This window comes from Budorcas taxicolor, chromosome 3, assembly GCF_023091745.1.
Source record: "Budorcas taxicolor isolate Tak-1 chromosome 3, Takin1.1, whole genome shotgun sequence".
Classification (NCBI taxonomy): domain Eukaryota; kingdom Metazoa; phylum Chordata; class Mammalia; order Artiodactyla; family Bovidae; genus Budorcas; species Budorcas taxicolor.
This window is the reverse complement of record NC_068912.1, coordinates 31,550,462-31,574,374: the sequence shown is the minus strand read 5'-3', so window position 1 is coordinate 31,574,374 and position 23,913 is coordinate 31,550,462.

Here is a 23,913-nt window from a genome sequence, read left to right as displayed (position 1 = left end):
GAAACCTTTATCTGAAGAATGCTGAATCACAACATCCTAGGAACTGGACCCAGACCTCAAAGCTCCACAGTCTTTCCCCTGGAGTCTCTGAAAGTTTTAAAGGAATCATGTTCTCAGGGGCACCTGATTCTCCTGTGAAGTGCAGTTGGTTTTCCTAGAGCCGAAGCAGCAGAATAGCAAGTGCTCGTAGTACATCATGAGCAGCCTGGTGGGGTTTTACCCACATAAATAACCCACACGGTGTCAACTGCGATTTTTCATCGTTTGGTGAAGTATACATGGAAGACGCTTAGAGATACAGGACTTTTCCAAGATACAGTTGTTTGCCTAAAGATGAAGCTTGAGTAAAACAGCCTATACAAATACACTGCCCCAACACCTGAATTATAGGCATCCAGAGATGCTCAGGAACAATTACAAAGGCCAGGACCATCCAACAGCCACTGACTTCAATGAGGAGACAAAAGAAAAGGGTGCTCCTGACCTGACCCAGAGGGATTGTACAGGGAGAGAGGAGGGAGGGGGTTCAGGATAGGGAGCACGTGTATACCTGTGGCGGATTCATGTTGATGTATGGCAAAACCTATACAATATTGTAAAGTAATTAACCCCCAATTAAAATAAATACATTTATATTTTAAAAAATCTATACACCAATGTTAATAACAACTTTATTTATGAGAACAAAATACTGGTAACAACTGGAAAGTTTTCTTTGAATAAATGATTGAGCAAACTCTCATATATCCATATCACTGGAAAGTACTTATTAATAAAAAGAAATTTGATACATTTAAAAAAAAGAAAAGGGTGCTCATAAGAGTTTCAGAGAAAGCAATGAAATAAGACCTTGTTTCGACTAACAAAAAATTGTATTTGTTTCCATTTATTTATACTATATTATGTTCACTTCCCATTAACAAAGAACTATGAGGAAGGAAAAGTAGCAGGATGTCAGAGAGAGGAATCTTCAAAGGTTCTGATCATTGCTGGGCTCTCACCCCAGAAAATTACCTGGGAGCTCTGCCCTAGTTCTGGAAGATTTGGGAGGGCAGAACAAGGGCAGGATAAAGAAAGGACAAATGGTCACAGAGGCTGGTTTACACGTGGGATGTGAGTGACCCCAGTGGCCTCCATTTGTCCCATCACAAGTAGGAGCCACAGTTCCAGGCAAAATCAGCCATAAACATAGAGGAGATTCTCATTGCTAAGAAAAGTTTGGGCCCCCCAAATTATCTGTGTCCTGCTTCTGAATGTCCAACTCTTCAAACAGAGATCAAGGCCTACAATTTAAAAGGAAGTTGTTATGTAACCATGTCCCCTAGTGAGTAAACACAGTCCCCTAGATTTACATTAAGGTGCAAATGACTAATGTAATTTAAGATCCTATATTGAAAGTGAGTTTTCATGGAAAGTGGAAGGTAGAGATCAGGAGGTGGCATCCTAAATGAGAGAAGAGAATACAGCTGCCAAAAAGAAAAAGAGAAGAAAAAGCATGAAAGAAGGTAACAAAGCCAAAATAACTTTACCCTCTGGCTTGGAATTGGTGCCATTTCTAAGAGGATACAAACCCCCTAACTCTTTGGGAAAGGTATCAATATATATTGAGCTATCTTCTGGTTGTGCCAAATTCATTTCTTGGTATTTGAAATGACTTTAACTCTAGAAAGAGCCTCCTTTGGGAATAGGATATCTGTGAAGGCCAAGGAATGGCTAAAATGTATGGAGGTGGGGGGCAGTGTAGGACTTTTGATTATCCATGGAATGTTAGACTGTGTCCAATTGGCTTTAGGGGTAATGGATTTAACCAGAGTTCATTTTAAACTGAGTTACACATGAAATTGGGGTAAAGTTGAGAGATGCAGTTGTCAAAGACAAATTGTCACTTTCTGAGTGTTTGCCATCTGCCTCTGCAGAGATTGAATTGGGTGCTACTGCTGCTGTTGACCTTCAACATGCCCTGAAGGGAATCCGGGGTGGAGAGTGAGGCACTTTAAGCTACAGGAAACCTGGTGAAACAGGTCTTTAGACAGTTATTTTCAAGAACTGATTTCATGAGCCCAATCCTTGCATCTCCTCATATATAGAAAAGCACTAATTCCCTTATGTGACATCTGCTCCTCATGACTAGCAAAAAACCTTTTATAAGATAAGTGTTTGATTGTTTGAACTCCCGCTTCACCGAAATCACATATATTGACCTTCCCCCACTACCTCCTTGGTGCAGTTTCTCAGAGCTATCTGAGGTGCTGTCTCCCAGGCTGCAGTCCTCATTTTGCCCCAGATAAACCTTAACTCGAAACTCTCATGTTGTGCATCTTTTTTCAGTCGACACAGTGTTAGGGTTGTCTGTGCTTGCACGCTTAGGCGCTCAGTTGTGTCCGATTCTTTGTGACCCCATGGACTCCTCTGCCTCCTCTGTCCATGGAATTCTCCAAGCAAGAATGCTAGAGGAGGTCGCCATTTTCTCCCCCAATGGAAATTCCTGATCCAGGGATCAAACCCATGTCTCCGGTGAGTTCTACACTGCAGGCAGATTCTTCAGCCCCTGAGCCATCAGGGAAGCCCTAGGGTTGTCCACCTACACAATAATTACCAAACCAGTCTTTACTTTAAAATTATTTGTACTTTCTTTTGGAAGTACTTCCATTATTGGCAGTATCTCCTTAATACTACCTCCAAGAATCATCCATATTCTTTGACCACAAGATTTGGCTTTGTCTTATTTGCTAGCTACTAGCCAGAATTTGGAAAGTTCTTATTGTATATACAGATATTTCCATCATAGTGATGCTGGGCCAAATAGTTGCAATGGGACTTCACCCAGTCAGCTCATGTTAGCTTCAAAACAATTGATTTCACTTCCTTTCCTCTTTCTTCCTCCACTTCCTTAGCGATTGTCTTGTCAATGACCTTCTGGCTTTCCCATCTCCCTTGGGGGAAGGGCTGCCCTTTCTCTGGCCCACCTCCTTCTGTGCTCTGCATCTTATCTCAACCCACACTCCCTAACCTCCTCAGGAAACAGGAACCTTGTTCCTTCAATTAGCTCCTCCCTCTCTTTTATCTTTATCTTCTCTTTTAAGACTGGCTCCTTCCTACAATCACACAAACAAGTCTCTCATATCAATCAAGTCATATTCAAGTCTCACATACTTTAAAATAAATAAAAAACTCCCTCAATTCAACATTTCCCTCACCTCCACTTCTCTTTATAGCTCAGTTATTTTTCAAAGAGTAGACTCCTATTTCTATCTCCATTTTCTCACCTCCTATTTGGGCTTCCACCTACTAGCCTTCCACTGAGATTCCTACTGTTTCCATTGATAGATCCTTGTATTTGCTATATCCAGGGGGTTCTTTCCAGTCTATAATTTGCTTGCCCTCTCTACGTCAACTCTGATGACTGCACCACTTCTTGAAACATGCCTTGACTTTCCTGGCCCCACTTTAGCTTTGTCATCCGCTAATGCTTGGAGCATTTCTTCTTGATCTTTCTCTCAGGCTTCTCTTTCTCTGCCTACTTTTTGCAGGCTGATGTTCAGGTGCTGTCCAGAGCTTTGCCTTTGACTCCATGTACTCTCCTGGAGGGAGCTCACCATCTGCACTGGCTTCGGCTGCCATCTATGTGATGGTTCCCCTATTTCTTCCCCAGACCATCCCAAGTCCCAACTCCATATATCCTTTTGAATATTTTAACTTATATATATATAATATATATATATATGTTAACATATATACATATCTATGTTTATATAAGTTCCTATCTAAATTAACTAAATTTATATAAATACAGATAGGAACTTTAATTTAATATGTCCCAAACCAAAGTCATATTTTCTTCCCAGAACCTACAAATGTAAAGTTGTTTTCTTTTCTCAGGATCTCTTATTGTCTTTCTTTTGACTTTCAGGATAAAGACCAAGCTCTGTAGCATGTCCTACCAGGTATTTCATGGAACTGTGTTCAGCTTCTGTTTACCTCTCCTGAAAACCACTTGACCCCCTACCCATCTTGAAGCACTTCCCCATATCTTTTTCCTCCAGCAAGATGACTCTTTATAATCCTATAAATACACCATGCTGTTACATGCCTTGGCACCCATGTATCCTCTGCCTGGAATTTCTTCTAATCTCTGTTTTCAAAATCTTACTAAGAAGCCCATCCTTTGTGGACTCTCTGCCTTATACCAGAGGGGTGAGTCTTCATTCTGGTTCCAAACCTTCTACATACTTGGACACTTTTGTGTCTCTCATGGGATCCTATTGTTTCTTATTACTTATCTGTCTTTCCTACTGGGACTATGGACTCTTTATGGGTCTTATTCTATGTCTTATATGTTTTCGTGTTTTTTGAGCTTTTAATTTTCTGACTTCTAAGAGTATATGGTCAGCAAATGTTTTGGGACTGAACTGATCATTTTTCCTCATGGGCTGTGGATCAAATGAACTAATATCTAAGTGTGTCCTTCGTGGATGACAACTAACTGAAATGTTTCCTATATTGCTGGAAAGAAAATAAGTAGTTTCCCCCCTTCCCCCATCCTTCTTCTTTCATTCTCATCCTGGTTCTCCTCAACCCCTAGACAATTTAGTGGCACTCCTCAAAGTTGTCAGAAACACAAAAAGATTCTTCTAGAAAGGTAGAGGAGTGAGTAATGCTTAGCAAGGATGCTCATTTATCAAAGATATATTCCCAACATGTTTAGGGAATCAGTATCATTTTTACCTTATTATGGGACAATAGCTTAAAGAGGAAGTTTCTCACTAATCTCAATGTGTCAAGATCAACAATGTCAATGGAGAGGCAAACAGATGTTCCCAATTCTATACTTTCTTGTTGAAGGGGCAGGAGTTCTGGATTTAGTTAATAAAAAAAATAGAGAACAATTAAGAAGGGCTTTTTTTCCCCCTAATACACTGGGAAAAGTTGCTCTGTAACAGTACAAAAAGTAGGGAGCTGGAGGAAAGGTTGGGTATCAGTATCTCTAGCCAGGACCATCTTCCCTGGTGGTCCAGGATCCTGACAGAGAGACCAGGCTGACCTTGGGAAGAAATGATAAATTGTTCAATTGAGGCAGTTGTGTTTGTGGACCACGTGGGCTCCCACCTGAATGAGAAGTAGATCAGGAAACATCTGTCCTCAGCTTGGGTAGGAGGCAGCAGCAGAGATCCAAGTCCTTAATGGCCCCAACTTAATGGATCCAAGTTCTTAATACCCATCTCTGGGACCACCGGATTACCTACACTGCCCCCAGATTCTGCTATAATTCTGAATTGTGTGCCAACAACTTTCTTAGAGGTTCTTTTGGCACTTCAAACCCAGCAGGTCCCAACCGATTTCATTATCACTCTTTTCCATCCCACTCCCATGTACCTAAACCTCCCTTTCCTCCTGACTTTATACATCTGTTATTGTCCTGGACTCACCCTTACTCCTTTACCCTTTACCCTTTCTCTGTCTAGTCAGACAGCAACTCTCATTTAATCTACCAGGGACCTGCCTCTCACATTCAGCCTTTCCTGTCCATTTCCACTGCCATTGCCTTTGCTTCGGCCATGACCCTTTCCTAGACTTCTACAGAGGCATGTTGGCCTCTACGATAGCCGTGGAACACCTCAACTCTTCTACACAGCTAAGAGTTATTTCTGATTATTTCCCTCCCTACCTTGAAAACCTACAAAGGCTCCTGATTGCGTGCACTGTGAAATCCTGACTCTTTATTCTCTAATAGCTGTGATTGTTAAGTATGCTCTCTAATACATAATGTTCTTTCTATTTTGACCACAATTTACATTTCCAGTCTTATTTCTCATGTTAATTCACACAGATTCCTTTATCTAGTCCCAAATATTCCTTCCACACTGCCATTTTTATATTGTCCCTTCGCCTTGAAAATCTTGTCTGCATAATGAATACATCCCTCAAAGTCAAACTCAAATGCCACCTCAGTCATTTAACCTTACTTCCCTGCTCCCACCTAGGTAATCTCTACCATCTCAAGACCCTCAAGCATTGGATACCTCTGTTGAGACACTGACAACTTGCTTCTTGCATTGTAATTAGTTATGTATCTATACATCAGTCCAATGCTATTCTACAAGTCTCTCTAGGGATAAAGATAAATTAGCAATCCATCCCCCCACTCAGTCTTAGGGATCTGGCCATGTGCTAGTGGTAAATAACACACCTGCCAATGCAGAAGACGTAAGAGACACGTCTTACATTTGATCCCCAGGTGGAGAATACCCCTGGAGAAGGAAATGGCAACCCACTCCAGTATTCTTGCCTGGAGAGTCCCATGGACAGAGGAGCCTGGTGGGCTACAGTCCATGGGGTTGCAAAGAGTCGGACATGCCTGAAGCAACTTAGCAGAGCACACACCCAGCCTTAACACAACTTATTTAGAGAAGAATGGAGCTGTGGATGAAGTGGTAAAAGAATAGACTTCTAGGGCTTTAAGGAGGATGTTTCACTTTGGATCAAGATTCTTTCTGGTGAGATCTCCAGTGGCATTCTCCTAGAAGACACTCATTGGCTTTCCTCCCCAGCCCTCAAGGAGAGCAACAAATGAATCTGAATCAGGAAATGGAAATGACTGAGTAAAACAAAGATGTCTTCCTGGGGTAGATAGGATTTAGGAATAATCTTGGAAGGTAAGCAAGGTGGGGTTTCAATAGGGGTAGAGGAAGAAGGCATTCAAGGAAAGAGGTGGCAGATGGACAGATACAGAATGGCAGGGGGAGTGGGGTGCTTGGATGCTGGACAGGGAGAAGAACCTCTTGGCTGGAGCAGACTCTGTACAATGGGAGTGAGAAGAAACGAGGATGTCGAGAGGAGAGTGGAGACTCATGAATGAGCCCTGAAGGCCAGGCAAAGCCAATCAGAGATGTTCTTCTCCAGGGCCCATTGCTCAGCTTAGCCTCAGGTACCACGGACTCAGGGAAGTTCAATGTCATGGTCAGAGCATGCTGGTGACCAGATCATAATCTTAGTTCCACCACTTCCGAGTTTATGTGGCATTGGGAAAGGAATTTAATCTCTCTGTGTCTCAGTTTCCTCATCTTTAAGATAGGGAGAACAATATTACCTACTTTATAGGGTTATTAATATTATAGGCTATGGTTTTTCCAGTGGTCATGTGTGGATGTGAGAGTTGGACTGTGAAGAAGGCTGAGTGCCAAAGAATTGATGCTTTTGAACTGTGGTGTTGGAGAAGACTCTTGAGAGTCCCTTGGACTGCAAGGAGATCCAACCAGTCCATTCTGAAGGAGATCAGGCCTGGGTGCTCTTTAGAAGGAATGATGCTGAGGCTGAAGCTCCAGTACTTTGGCCACCTCATGCAAAGAGTTGACTCATTGGAAAAGACTCTTATGCTGGGAGGGATTGGGGGCAGGAGGAGAATGGGATGACAGAGGATGAGATGGTTGGATGGCATCACCGACTCGATGGACATGAGTGTGAGTGAACTCCGGGAGTTGGTGATGGATAGGGAGGCCTGGCGTGCTGCGATTCATGGGGTTGCACAGAGTCAGACACAACTGAGCGACTGAACTGAACTGAACTGAACTGAACATTATAGGATTAAATGAATCATGCAGGAACCACCAGAAGAGTACCTGAGCCACACAAGTGAATGATTTTATTATTCTTGGGGAGATCCCCAAACCAGGGTGCCATACTGAGCACCATAAAATTCATCAAACAGATCAATCTCAGTACTTGGTAGACCTACCTCAGAAAAGAGTGCTTTACATTATTAACAAAGATGTACAAAACAGCACTGGGGTTGGGGGGTGGAGGGTGGGTGGAATGGCAAGCCCGGAGAGGCCCAGAGGAGCAGACAAAGAGCTCATGAGATTCCAAGGTCAAGTGTGGAGACCCACACTGGGTCCCAGTCTGGGGAGGAGACTCAGAGGAGGCATCTGAGTGGGTGGACTGGGTGGACACCACCAGCTCCAGTGGAGACCAGAGAGTGAGGGTCAGGCCAGGTAAATGAAGCAGGGCAGCGCTGAACGCCCCACTGCCCCCACCGCCGCCAGTGCCCCGGAAGGTGCTCAGCCTGAGCCTCATTAGCAAGAGGAAGCTGGCCTCTGAGCCGACACATCCTGGTGTGTCTCAGTAACGCTCAGAGAAAGTCGGTAAACAGGTATTTGGGGAGGCTTTTTTGAAATCCCTGTGAACATATTCTTAGCCAAGATTATAAGTTGAGAGAAAGAAGCTGCCAACTTGTGAGAGGGGCTGAGTATTATGAAGAGAGTCTTACATTCCCCTCTGGGAAAGACGACTGACACAGCAAAGAAACTTAATGAGACTCAATATCCTGCCTCCTCGGCTGCTCCTTTGCAGGGATTGGAACGCAAATCTCCAGAGTGGGGGAGGTTATTTAATGCGGGTAAAAAGCAAGGTGGTTTGCAGCAAAAGTGTTTGTTAACTTTTTCTTGGGCTTAAAAGGCCAGCAGGGGCCTTTCTTTGCAAAACAAGAAAGCAGGGAAAACAAAACCTTTGTATGGAGATCTTGCAAAGTTTCCCTTTGCATTAATTCTTCAGAAACTAGCAGAAAGAGCCTGGGTGCTGACCGGACACCTCAGCTCTACTAGGTGTCCCTGGAAGGGCCCAGCTATAGTATCTACAAGCCATTGCTCTCTAGGCAGAGGAATCTCCAGCCAAGCTGGGAGACAGTTCTCAACCCCTGCAGAGCTATAAAAGAGCTGTCCCTTTTCTACTCACAAGGGAGAACAGAGGAGATAGTGATAAAACTTGTAGCTTGGGGGTGGGGTGGAGTGGGAATTAACATTATTTTAGTGCCTGCCTGTGTCAAATACTGAGTTAAGCACACGGCATAAATTATCTCTTAGAAATGGTAAGATCGGAGAAGGCAATGGCACCCCACTCCAGTACTCTTGCCTGGAAAATTCCATAGATGGAGAAGAGCTCGTGGAGAAGAGTTCATGGGGTCACGAAGAGTCAGACATGACTGAGCGACTTCACTTTCACTTTTTCACTTTCATGCACTGGAGAAGGAAATGGCAACCCACTCCAGTATTCTTGCCTGAGAATCCGAGGTACAGGGGAGCCTAGTGGGCTGCCACCTATGGGGTCGCACAGAATCAGACACGACTGAAGCGACTTAGCAGCAGCAGCAGCAATGGTAAGATAGGGCTTCCCAGGTGGCGCTAGTGGTAAAGAACTCGCCTGCAATGCAGGAGGCACAACAGACAGCAGGTTCTATTCCTCGGTCGGGCAGATCCCCTGGCGGAGGCAACAGCAACACTCCAGTATTCTTGCCTGGAGAATCTCATGGATAGACCCTCTTAGAATCTCATGGATAGAGGAGCCAGGTGGGTTACAGTCCATAGGGTTGCAAAAAGTTGGGCACAAGTGAAGCGATTTAGCATGCACACATGCAATGATAAGGTTCTAACCCTAACCAAATTGATGCATGATCAGTTGGGGAATGAGGGAGGGGGGAAGGTTGGAAGAGAAGAAGGAAGAGAGAGGGAGGGAAGGAAGAAAAAAAAAAAGAAAAAGAAAAAAAGGAAAAGAAAAATCTTAGAATTAGGCAGGATTCAAGTCTCAGTCCATTGCTAAAAAAAAAAAACAAACAGGACTTCACTTTCTTGCCCTGTAAAGCCAGGACTTCATTGCCCTCCCCTCTAAAACTAGCTTGACACCAGGTGGATGAGAATACTATGTGAAAATTCCTGGCTCAAAGCCTGGTACATGGTTGATGTTCGGTTAGTGTTTGTCCATTTATTCATTTGCCTAAAAGGTAGGGTTATGGTCATGGGAAGAGAATGGGATATGGAATTTGCAGACCTGAATCCAAGTTTGGTTTTGCCACTTTCTGACTGAATACCATCATGTAAATCACTCAGCTCTCTGGGCTTCAAACATCTCCTTCTTGTGACTGACAAAAACAATTTACCAAATAGGATTATTGTGAAGGTGAAACGAAATACTATCTATAAAATGCTTAGCATGGTGCTCTACCCTTGCAAAACTCTGAAAACAGCAGTTACTAGTATCAGCTTCTTGGTCTAAGAGCTTCTGAGGTTGAGGGTGGAAGGGCTTGGAGAGGGGTTATCCTCTTGAGGGTTAAATAGTTACAGGTATCAGGTTAATATTTTAATCTGATCTTGCATGCCATACCTGTATGCAAACATTTAACCTATAACCAGCTTGGTAGTTACAAAAGTAAAAGCCCATCAGCTTACTGAGCTTTCAGTATGAAAGGTGAGGTCCAATGAGGAGGCAGGATAGAATCTTCTGGACATCTGTGCAGTAGTATGTGGATCCTCCCAACTCAGGAAGGAAAAGTGTCTGGGGGCTTTGGGAAATCTGTTTCTATGTATGGCGCTGTCACACCCAACTTGGAAAACACTTTTCACCTCCAGCAACGAGGAATGAGTTGCACCACAGACCACACACCAAATGGTCTTGCTGGGAAAAAAAGTAAAAGACTTCTAAAGGTTTCACTCTACTGCAGACACGGTGATGTCACTGAGGGAACATTTAAAGGAAGGAGGAGGAGGAAGGAAAGAAGATTTGGCTGGCTCTCTGGCTGGGTCCACAGGAACCTGTCATGGAGGGTAATTCCCTCCTGATTCCTGCCCTGTTCCTTCCCTACACTTACCAAGCTGGGAAGTTGGGATGCTCCAAGCTTTTGCAGGCTCATCTTTCATTTCTGGTGACACCTATTAAGAAGTAGATGCTGCCTGTCCCCTGCCAGGTCTTGGGAAATGTTGAAATCCATTTATGTTCATGAGGCCTTTGAAGAGAGAGAGAAGCCTGTGGTTTCACAAAGAGAGGAAAATGCTGTCAGCAAGGCATCTGAAGGGCAGCAAGGGGTGCAAAGTCAGCCCTGCAGGAAAAGCCTCTTGTTTGGAGGCCACATAAACACAGGCAGCCCAGGGCTTCTTACTTTGTAGGGTTTGAACTAAATTTCATTATGTTTACTCTCAGGCCCTATGATTGGGATGATCTTATGTTTTGGAAAACAGCACATTAAATAATGACTGGTTGCCAATTTACCTTCCAATGCTTATTTGAGTTCTGGAAGGAGCTGACTTGGGAAAGCCGAATGAAATTTTAACTCTCTCGAAGAATAGCCTTTGAGGAGCTGATTGAGAGTTGATTACTTTCAGCGTGGCTGTGAGGAAATCATGCCTCTGGTTCTCTATTTACCAAGTATGTTCGATTTGGAAAAGTCCGTGCACCCATCTGAGCCTTATCTTCTGCATTTGGAAAATGGAGAAAATTCTCATCACAAAATGTTTTTTCTTCTTTTGCTTTCTCTTCTTACAGTATCATTGTAGTAATCATTTCACAATATGTATAAGTCAAACCATTATGCTGTGCACCTTAAAGTTACACAGTGATGTATGTCAGCTGTATCTCACACACAAAAACAGGAGAAGATAATGCCATTCACTTAATTGATGTTAACAGGTATTTATTGACCAGTGAAACTATGTGCCAGGAATAATTTTTAGGATTTTGAGATGAATCTTGTTGTTCAGTTGCTAAATCATGTCCGACTCTTTGCAACCCTATGAATTCAAGACATAATATCTGCCCTAAGGAGCTTACAATCCAGTCTACCTACTTGTATCAGACCCTCTTAGGCACCACTTCAGACCACCCTGGCCTCACCTCTCTCTTGCCTCATCTAACACTGAAGCTTCCAGATTAACATGACTCCACCTGACTTCACATAGGCACAACCTGATGGTATCCTGCTTTTTGTCCCTGCCACACAGCTCTTGCTTGTGTGTCCTGTTGACACTGCAGCGTGGAACATCTCAGGACCCTGCCCTGAACCTACACAGATGCAGCCCAGAAATATAGAAAAATTAATGCCCCAAGGGGGTGAAACCTTGACCAGTAGGAGGTAGAGTTCATGGGTAAATTCTTCCCCAGCTCTCTCTGGATGAATGTTGCTAAGATGTCATTTACACAGCTTTTCAGAGGACTGTTCTGTGAAGTCAAGTAATTAGTCACACTTGGTAGAAGCCAGTTGATGACAGATCCATACCGTAACCCTCCTCTTCTCTGCTTTACCCCTGTTGATCTCTCTTGCTCCCTGGAGTCAAACTTTCTAACAAAGTAATAGCACATAAATCTGTCCATCCATCTCTACTTCCTAGTTTCAGTTTCCATTCTCTTAACCCAGGCTGAGACAGCTGGTATCAGGGGTAGAAATTTGCCCATAAAAATAGACCCTCAGGATAAGATTTTGGAGGTGAATTACTCACGGTCTGATGCCAATAAAGACCTCACTGCTAACAGTGATGAGGATAGTGATAACCCATAAGATTCCGTGGTATAAAAGTGTTAAACTTATACTTCATGTTAATTGAGATTAAGTGCAGGATGAGATATTGAAATATGTGAGGGCTGTGATACTGAAAAAGCATAGGAGCATTGATAATTGCATGACGTGAACTACTTTTGTTAACTGCATTGGAAACCTTGAGTAAAGAAAATTACAGGGTGGGGAAGCTAACTGCCAGCTCCACGCATCATGTGAAAGTCAGAGGCCTCTGAGGCAGCTTTAAGGAGACTCTCATCTCCCAAAGCTTCAGGACACACAATGCTAAGAATCAAGCTCAGAATCAAGTCTAATTGTAAGGGTGTGTTAGCTGTCAATAATAAATGCCCAGCTTCAACTCTCCTACATTAGAGTCAGGGCTCAGCTAGGAAGAGAGAAGGACTGTGAAAACTGAATTGGGGATGTTTGAGTGGACAAGTCTGAGAATCTTGAACCCTCAGATTCTTCTGAACGCTGCAAGCTGGCAAAAGTCATTCCTTCTCCCTTGTCTGAGGATAAAAGCCTCTTCCTGCCTAGATATCTTATAATGACTTCACTTGAAGCAGGTGTTCTCTTTGCAAAATGAAGACTGTTCTCTTCAAAATATTCTGCTATTCTTCAGTGTCTCCAGGAAAATAACCAGGATCAGATCTCAGCCCAGCTTGAGCTGTGAAATACAGTCTCTGATCTGGGAGGAAACAGTTTACATGCTGAAGGAATTATAGAAACTTGACAATATCTACTGGCAAAACCCAAAGTAGCATGTATAGAAATAAATCATTGTGGGAGGGGAATAAAAAGAAGACTATATAGGAAATGGTGATGGAATTCCAGTTGAGCTATTTCAAATCCTAAAAGATGATGCTGTGAAAGTGCTGCACTCCACATGCCAGCAAATTTGAAAAAATCAGCAGTGGCCACAGGACTGGAAAAAGTCAGTTTTGATTCCAATCCCAAAGAAGGGCAATGCCAAAGAATGTTCACACTACTGCACAACTGTACTCATCTCACATGCTAGCAAAGTAACGCTCAAAATTCTCCAACCTAGGCTTCAACAGTACATGAACTGTGAAATTCCAGATGTTCAAGCTGGATTTAAAAAAGGCAGAGGAACCAGAAATCAAGTTGCCAACATCTGCTGGATCATTGAAAAAGCAAGAAATTTCCAGAAAAACATCTGCTTTATTGTCTATGCCAAACCCTTTGACTGTGTGGATCACAACAAACTGTGGACAATTCTTAAGGAGATGGGAATACCAAGGGGACCACCTGACCTCCTCCTGAGAAATCTGTATAAAGGTCAAGAAGCATCAGTTAAAAGTGGACATGGAATAGACTGGTTCTAAATTGGGAAAGGAGTATGTCAAGGCTGTATATTGTCACCCTGCTTCTTTAACTTATATGCAGAGTACATTATGCAAAATGCTGGGCTGGGCGAAGCACAAGTTGAAATCAAGATTTCTGGAAGAAATATCGATAATCTCAGACATGCAGATGACGCCATCCTTATGGCAGAAATTGAAGAAGAACTAAAGGGCCTCTTGATGAAAGTGAAAGAGGGGAGTGAAAAAATTGGCTTAAAACTCAACATTCAGCAAACTAAGATCATGGCATCTGGTCCCATACCTTCATGGCAAATAGATGGAAAAAACAATGGAAACAGTGACAGACTTTATTTTGGGGAGCTCCAAAATCATTGCAGATGGTGACTGCAGCCATGAAATTAAAAGACGCTTACTCCTTGAAATAAAAGCTATAAGAAACCTAGACAGCATATTAAAAAGCAGAGACATTACTTTGCTAACAAAGGTCTGTCTAGTCAAAGCTATGGTTTTCCCAGTAGTCCTGTATGGATGTGAGAGTTGGACTATAAAGAAAGCTGAGCCACGAAGAATTGATGCTTTTGAACTGTGGTGTTGGAGAAGACTCTTGAGAATCCTTTGGACTGCAAGGAGATCCAACCAATCAATCATAAAGGAAATCAGTCCTGAATATTCATTGGAAGGACTGATGCTGAAGCTGAAACTCCAGTACTTTGGCCACCTGATGCAAAGAACTGACTCTTGAAAAGACCCTGATGCTGGGAAAGGTTGAAGGCAGGAGGAGAAGGGGACGACAGGAGATGAGATGGTTGGATGGCTTCACTGATTTGATGGACATGAGTTTGAGCAAGCTCCAGGGGTTGGTGATGGACAGAGAAACCTGGCGTGCTGCCATGCGGTCACAAAGAGTTGGACACAACTGAGTGACTGAACTGAACTGATATAGGAAATATTTTCTGACTCTATAAGCTGGGATCTCATCTGAAAAAGCCACCTGAATCCTATTCTCACAGTCTGTTGGGATGACTCCTATTTTGGACATGACCCTGGTCTACAGTAAATTAGGTGGAGATTTTAGAACTCTATTGGTGTGATATTGAAGAAAGGATCACAAGGGATCAAGAAAGCAGGAATGTTGGAATCAATGTTCTGTATAAGACCTGAGGACCTACCACTCGACCAAGTCCTCCAGAATGGCCCAGAAGACAGCCCCTTCACTCAGGCACTAAGGCCCTCTGGGATGAGGGAGGCATCAGCATCTTTAAGAAGCTTAGTAGTGGTTTTCCTCCATATGTAAACCAAAACTGCTGGTGGGAGATGCTGCCATAGAACTAGGATTTCTGGTATCGATGGATTTGATAGGATAAAGGAATGGTAAAAGTCAAGTGGCTACCCTTAGTCATCAGAGGCACGGTGGACATGATTACTGTATTGGGCAACAAGGTCAGAGTAGAAATCAAGGTGCTTTGAACACTAGGGATCTGTGGCAAAGGTGGTGATATGCTGGCAGATGTTTAACAACCTGTGCTCTGAAGAAAGACAAAGGCTTTACTTCTCGGCCTTCTCTGATGGCTCAGTAGTAAAGAATCCACCTGCCTGCGCAGGAGACACAGGCTGCATTTCTGATCCAGGAAGATCCCACCTGCCGAGGAGTAATAAAGTCAGTATGCCACAACTACTGCTCCCATGCTCTAGAGCAGAGGAATTGCAACTACTGCGCCCATGAGCTGTAACTACTGAGGCCCATGTGCCCTAAAGACTGCGTTCCACAACAAGAGAAACCACCGCAATGAGAAGCCCATGTGCCACAACAAGAAAGTATCCCCTGGTTCGTGGCAGCTGGAGAAAAGCCTGTGTGGCAATGAAGATGCAATACAGCCAAAAATAAAATTTAAAAAGAAATTTACCAATTTTCATGGTAGAAATACTCCAATCATGGCCATTTGCAAGCTACTAATCTGACTTCATTGAACATGGAACTGAGAAGAGATATGCACAAATATTATGAACTGATATGAACTGGCTTCAGCACACTATCAGGCAGTGACTAATATATCAAGGTGAACCCAGAGTCTCCTAGAGTGTTTCTCTCTCTCTCTCTCTCTCTTTTTTTTTTTCTACTTTACAATATCATATTGGTTTTGCCATACATTGACATGAATCTGCCACAGGTGTACATGTGTTCCCACCCTGAACCCCCTTCCCACCTCCCTCCCTTCTAGTGTGTTTGTCAACTTGTATATAAAAAAGTTCAAGGAGTGGTGAGCAGAAGGCTAGCATTGCCACTGCAAGCAAATATGGTAAATACTTTTCTGCTTCTTCCCCAGAGGGACTTGTGGCCCTTTGCTAAAATATATAAGCGCTAGGGAAAGGCAAATACCCTGACTTTTCAAGAACTGTTCTCTATGGGTTCTGACACTGATCCATGGGACATGGAATGCTATTGTAGTCCTAAAGTCACAGAGTTCATGAAGGCCAGGTGATAAATAGAATCCTGGCCCTAGTCTGTCTCATGGTGGATCCATTGGGTCTACATTCCATGGTTATATCCCTCGTCTCCAAGAATATATTTGGGATAGATGTACTCAGCAGTTGGCTGAGCCCTCACATTCCCTGTCCTGTGATGTAAGGGTCGTTATACTAGTATGGCCAACCAGAAGCCTCTGAAATTGACCAATTCCTTACCTTCTGCACTGACCAAAATAGTCATCAGAAGAAAGTTCAGAAGATATTGCAGAGGTTAGTGGTACTATCAAAAGATTAAAAAATGTAAGAGTGATAGTTTCATCATACCTTCATTTAGTTTACTTGGGTGATCCCAGCCAAAAAAAAAAAAATGAGTATAGGCATTTGATGGTAGACTACTCTAAGTAAGTGGTAGTCCCAATTACAGTTGCTGTGCTGGATGTGACGTATTTATTGAGGCAGACTTACCCAGCCTTTGGTATTTAGTTTGCAGCTATTGTGGCTCAGAGGGTAAAGAATCTGGCTACAATGAAGGAGACCTGGATTCGATCCCTGAGTCAGGAAGATCCCCTGGAGAAGGGGATGGCAACCCACTCCAGTATTCTTGCCTGGAGAATCCCATGGACAGAGGAGCCTGGAGGGCTACAGTCTGTGGGGGAACAAAGAGTCAGCACAGCTGAGCGACTAACACTTTCACTTTTTCACTTCACATGCAGCTATTGAACTGGCAAATGCATAGTTCTCAGTCCCCATCAATAGGAGGATGAAAGTGGTTATCTGCATGTGAGAAAGACAGCAAGAAGTATTCATTGTCTTTCTCCAAGGCTATGTTAACTCTCCATCACAATATAGTCCAGAGAGATCTTGATCATCTTAAAATTCCACAGAATATTACTGTGGTTCAATATTAATGAAATCTTCCTAGCTCAGTGAGCAGGAAGAAGCAACTATTCTGATGCCCTAGCAAGACATGTGCATACTAACAAAAGATAAACCATAAGAAGAAGCAAAGACCTGATATACTGGTAAAGTTTTATGAGTTCAGGGGTTTGGGGCATACCATAACATTCTCTCTAAGGTGAAAGTCAAGTTGTTCACTTTACGCCTCTTACCATTGAAATAGACCAGTGCTGGTAGATTCCTTTGGATTTTAGGGTATAATATATCACACTGGCCAAAAAAATCAGATAACTCAGAAGGCTGCAATTCTCAAATAGGGCCAAGAGCAAAAGAGCTCAGTAGTCGCCTCAGTGGCAGAATAACCTACTTGTCATGGAGCATGTATGATTTGGCAGATTTGATGGTGTTCAAGACACACATGGTGGACAGGGTTACTCCTGTTGGCAAACTTCAACCGGAGAATAGAAGTGCTAAGCATAAGGTTCTGGGGAAAACAAAGCCACAACCTCGGTATTAGAGAACTACCTTCCACTTGAAAAATAGCCTCTAGTATGTTATTGAATTCTAGCAGAAACTAAATGCCCAACCCTGGATGATCAAGTGATTATGTGGCCTGAGATACCCATCATAAGCTGAAAATAATCATATTCACCAAGCCATAAGGTCAGGTGAATACCTCAACAACCAGTTGTCTAGTAGACATTATATTTTTATAATCAATCAAACTCAAAAGACCTAAATAAGTTGCATGGATATATGGCCCAGAGTGCCATATCATTTACCTCCAGTGCACTGATGCCTCTTCCTCGGCTCAAACCTATCGCCTCATGGGAGTTTCTCTATGACAACTGATGGAGGAGGGAAACCTCATTCAGGTTCACAGATGATTCAACACAGTATATTGGCACTAACAGAAAATGAACTGCTGTCACAATACAGCCTCATTCAAGGATGGCCCTAAGTGTGATGGAGAAGAGAAATTGTCCCAGAGGACACACGTGGGAGCAGTATACTTTTCTCCCTCTATCCAAATGGATGAACAAGTAAGTATACTGCTGCCAGGTGTGTCCTCTGGGACAAATTCTCTCCATCACACTTAGGGCCATTGTTGAATGAGGCCGTATTGAGACAGCAGTTCATTTTCTGTTAGTACCAATATAAAATATACTGTGTTGAGTCACCTGTAATAACCTCAGATATGCAGATGACACCACCCTTATGGCAGAAAGCGAAGAACTAAAGAGCCTCTTGAAGAAAGTGAAAGAGGAGAGTGAAAAAGTTGACTTAAAACTCAACATTCAGAAAATGAAGATCATGGTATCCAGTCCCATCCCTTCATGGCAAATAGATGGGGAAACAATGGAAACAGTGACAGACTTTACTTTGGGGGGCTCCAAAATCGCTGCAGATGGTGATTGCAGCCATGAAATTAAAAGATGCTTACTCCTTGGAAGAAAAGCTATGACCAACCTAGACTGCATATTAAAAAGCAGAGACATTACTTTGCCAACAATGACCCATCTAGTCAAAGCTATGGTTTTTCCAGTAGTAATGTATGGATGTGAGAGATGGACCATAAAGAAGACTAAACACTGAAGAATTGATGCTTTTGAACTCTTGAGAGTCTCTTGGCCTACAAGGAGATCCAACCAGTCCATCGTAAGGGAAATCAGTCATGAATATTCATTGGAAGGACTGATGCTGAAGTTGAAACTCCAATACTTTGGCCACCTGATGGAAAGAACTGACTCATCTGAAAAGACCCTGATGCTGGGAAATATTGAAGGCAGGAGAAGGGGACGACAGAGGATGAGATGGATGGATGGCATCACTGACTTGATGGCCATGAGTTTGAGTAAGCTCCAGGTGTTGGTGATAGACAGGGAAACCTGGCATGCTGTGGTTCATATGGTTGCAAAGAGTCGGACATGACTGAGCAACTGAACTGAACTGATACTTCTTGGCATTGGTTAAAAAAAAAAAAGAAAGAGAAAAAACACTTGACTTCTTCCATCAAAAAAGAGGAAGATTGGAAAACTGGGAGAAGAAGGCCTAAGAAATGAGAACAAGGCATGCAGATCTTTATGTCTGAGTTAATACCCACTAGAGAATATTCACTGCAGAGCAGTCTCTGAATGATCAGGTGAATGGGTGCTTCATCTTGTGGTTGTCATCAGGTTTCTCTTCGGCCACTCCAGTGCTGGCACAATGGCCCCACTAACAAAGTGAGCACGGTGGCAGGGATAAAGATTATGCACGAGACGATATGGGCTGCCACTCACCAAGGCTGATCTGCGTACTATCACTGTGCTCATCCCTAGATATGATACTATTTCTCAAAGAGATCAGTCAAGTGCCTGGTAGCAGATCCATTACACTGGACACTTCCCACCCTGGAGGGGACAGGAATCATTATTGGTCAATTCCTTCTGAATGCCAGCACTGAGAGCTTACACATGTCTAACTTACCAACATGTTGCCCCACATGACACTGCATAGAGCAAAGGATTTATTTTCCAACAAACAAGATGTGACAAAGGGCACTGGAACACTAGATTCATTGTTCTTACCATGAACCCCATCAACCAAAGCTGTTGGCCTAGTAGGTTGAGGGGAAAAATCTTTTAAAGGCTTATCTGAAGCTCCTGTGTAGAGATAATGTTAATACTTATAAATTTGGAACATTCTCCTTCAGAATGTGGTATTATTGTTCAGTCGTCAAATTGTGTCTAACTCTTTGTGACCCCATGGATGGCAGCACACCAAGCTTCCCTGTCCTTCACTGTCTCCAGATGTTTGCTTGAACTCCTGTGGTATATGTTGAACCAAAGGTCATTCTATGTTACTGTCATCCAAAAGCTGTAATCCATGGACCCTTGATATGAGAGGTGGAAGTAAGATTTGCCCTCTCACCTTCACTCTCATTGACTCCACCCTGAAGCCTTAGCTTCTACAAGGTTGGAGGACTTGCTTATCCAGAGACAGTGGGGTGTGCTTCCACTCAAGGACACAGTAAGGACTATACTGAACTCAAAACTGTAACTGTCACCCACTCTTTGGGGACCTCATGCCAACAAACCAGCAGTCAAAGATTAGAATTCCTGCATTTGTGAAGATAATCAAACTTGCAAGCCAGACTTGCTTCTAAATAATGAGAATAGGGGATATACAGGGAGAACATAGAAGGGGGCAACAGAGGATGAGATGGTTGGATGGCATCATTCACTCAATGGATATGAATATGAGCAAACTCCAGGAGACAGTGAAGGACAGGGAAGCCTGGCATGCTGTAGTCCATGGAGTTGCAAAGAGTCGGACGTGACTAAGTGACTTTCGCTTTTACTTTCTCAGCAAGCTATGCTATGAAATCAGTTAGTCACACATAACAGCTGCCAGCCTAATATTGCATCCATATACTGATGCTCTTTCTTTCCCTGGTTAGCTCTCATTTTCCCTCATTCCTGCTCCCTGGGCTTGATGCCCTAATAAGTAGGTGCTGCTTGAGCCTTCATCTCAGCTCTGCTTTCCGAGAAACACAGCTGAAGATACTAATAATACTTGATAAAATTTCTGTGAAGATTAAATTTTGAAAAATAACAAAAATCAAAGTGCTATGCAAGCACTTTATGTACTAGCACGTTGTGTAAATATTAGCTTGTAGTTACTGATTCTATTTCAAGTTTATATTACAGTTGTAATGGCATAGAAAAATCCATAGGCTGTAGATTGAGTAAACATGTACTGTCTTGCTTGTCCCCACTTCCAGTCCATTTCTTTGAATCCTACCCATCCTGAGTTAAAAAATATTTGTCACTCCACATGGCCTCCTTACATCTCAAAGGCTCCCTCTTCCAGGAAGACTCCTGGATTGATCCAGCTCCTTTTCCAACCCCGTGGTGATCAGTGAAGTGAAGTGAAGTGAAGTGAAGTCGCTCAGTCGTGTCCGACTCTTTGCGACCCCACGGGCTATAGCCTACCAGGCTTCTCAGTCCATGGGATTTTCCAGGCAAGAGTACTGGAATGGGTTGCCATTTGCTTCTCCAGGGGATCTTCCCAACCCAGGGATCGAACCCGGGTCTCCTGCATTGCAGGCAGACGCTTTACTCGCTGAGCCACCAGGTAAGCCCCTGTGGTGATCAGTACCAGCAACAAGAAACACAATCTGAGAACGCAGTTTTATGGAGACAAATTCTCAGAGCAGAATCTGTGTTCACATTTTAGTGTGAACTCACTTTGGGATGGGTAAAATATGAACTACTGGGCTCTGATCCTACCTCAGAATGGCAGATTTTTCTAGCACAGTAGTGCTGATTTGCACAAACCCTTCTGCACTCTCACCCAAGTTCCTCTCTGATCTACAGTCTAAGTGTGATCACAGGGAGTCAGTGTGAGGTGGGTAACAGTACTAGAAAGACTAGCATTCGTGGTAAGAAGACTTGCATTCAGGTCTTGAATCTGCCATTTAAATGTTACATGATTCTGAGTCCAGTGTCTTTCTTTATAAAATGGGCATGCATCCATACAAAAGCTTTGGCCTAGTATTGTTGTGGGGCACACATCGGAGGCACACAATCAGTTGCAAAAACTGATTTTTAAACTGTAAAACTTTCAAGCGCTCCTCTTAATTGGAGTAGCCACTGCTCTGCATGAAGCTCCTAGAGACAAAAAGGAAAAAAAAAAAAGAATGGGCCTCTTTTATTTGAAAAATTTGTTTTGCAAGTCACAGAGCACAACTGGGACCTTTTCTGACATTTGATTTTAGAACCAAGAGATTTGCTCTAAATAGCTGGGATCAGGAGAAGTAAGAGGAATGTAGCAAACAAAGCTTTGGTCTAATATTTTATTTTAACCAAAAATAACTTTTATTTGTAAAGCCTGTTAGCATTGACAAAGTTCACTTCACAAAGTGCATCTCATTTTTTTTCTCATCACTGTGTGAGGCAAGTGTAGTTTTCCCTATTTTACAGATAAAGAAGCTAAGGTTAAGAGAGTTAGACATCTGATCTGAGGCCTTCCAGCACTAGACTAGGGAGTCTGGAAGTCACTTTGTACTTTTGAGTCCTGAGTACTTTTACCCTTAAGTCAGGCAAGCTAAACTTGATCCATCCTGTGGATAGCTTCTTTTCTTTCTTTTTGTATCTTGCACCCAGCTGCAAATTTGATATATTTCTAACCATTTGGAGAAACCAGTCATGTTGAGAGGAAAAAGGGATACTCAAGGTTTTCCTAAGATCCTAGTGCATAGCTTGGGTGCTGCCCAATCTCTCTGAGGAAATAACAAACCAAAAGCACGTTTAATGCCTGTCTCACTGCCTACTAAGCTAAAATTATGGTCCTGTCCTTTTGGAAGAACCACAAACCCAGGGCAATCAGCCGAAGTTCAGTGTCTCCAGGTACCTAAGAGACTGCTCACGGTCAAGGAGTGGGATGAATACACCTACCCAACTCCCTTCTGGCCACTGGGATACGTGTGCTGTGTGCTCAGTCCCTAACTAGCGTCTGACTGTTTGTCATCCCATGGACCGCAACCCACTGGGACGCCCTGTCCATGAGATTCTCCAGGCAAGAATACTGGAGTCAATAGCTATTTCCTTTTCCAGGGGATCTTCCCAACTCAGGGATTGAACCCACATCTCCTGCATTGGCAGGTGGGTTCTTTATCACTGAGCTACCAGGGAAGCCACTCCTGATACTTGGATACTCAGATATGAAGACCTTCATCTATAAGCTTGAGTCTTTCTGCTAGGGCTTCCTTCTTTGGGCTCTGGTTGGATTCTCAAGGTTGCAGGAGAAATGAGCAGGTCCAATTCAGAAATCACTTCTCAGCAAAAGGAAAAAAGAGGCAGCATATGGTAAATGGAATCAGATTCCTCTAGTGTGACTCTTTGGAGGGAGATGGGTAATTCACCAAATGACGGACAATCTTTGCAGCTGGCTGGTGTGGTAAGACGCCACGGAGTAATTGAGACTGAATTACAGAGACTTTGACTATGAGATTGGGTTTTCTGTAAGGCCACCCAGCTGACACAAACCGCTTATATCTTCTCCACTGGGAGCCAGGGTAGCTCACATCAGCTCAGGTTTTTAAATGACGCTTCCCCTTCATTAGCTCCCCCAGGATGGAATAGAATTGGTGGTGAGATTTTAATGAAGTTAAGTGTTTAGAATCCTTCAGTAAGGCCTTTGATAGTGCCAGAATACATTATTTTCCTCCCACAGACCAAAAGAAGGGCAACCAGGTCCTTTGGCGGTCATTCATCTATCTCCCTGATTGTCCTTCTTGTAGATTTTTCTAAAGATTTGCAGCAACAGAGGAAATGCTGTTTTCAGAACTGTTTTCCTTCCCTCCTACTGATGGTCAAAGCTATAAAGCATGGGGCAAGAAGAGAGTTATCTTGAAAGTGACTTTAGAGCCAGAGCCAAGGGCAAAGTGACAATGAAACAGTATCAAGAACGCTACCACTTGAAGGGTCAAAACAACCTCCGCTGGCTGTTGGCTTCTCTCTCCTGTCTTGGTGCTCATCTGGGTAGTGCTGAAAATCTCGTGGCAGCAAGTAATTGAGTGAGTCACTGACCCTGAACCTCAAAAGCAGAAGCAGAGCCCTCATGGACATTGTGCTCCTGGTCACCGAGTTTCTTTTTCATCTATGGCTTGTGCTTTTCATTCTTTAATTGTCCTTTTTTCTTTCTTTTAAATAAATGATTACTTTTGTTTATTGAGAGGCTATAGTTATATGATTGCTAAAAACATGTATTTTGCCAAGAAGTGAAGTGAAATTTGCTCAGTTGTGTCAGACTCTTTGCAACCCCATAGACTGTAGCCCACCAGGCTCCTCTGTCCTTGGGATTCCCCAGGCAAGAATACTGTGGAAGCCATTCCTTTCTTCGGGGGATCTTCCTAACTCAGGGATCAAA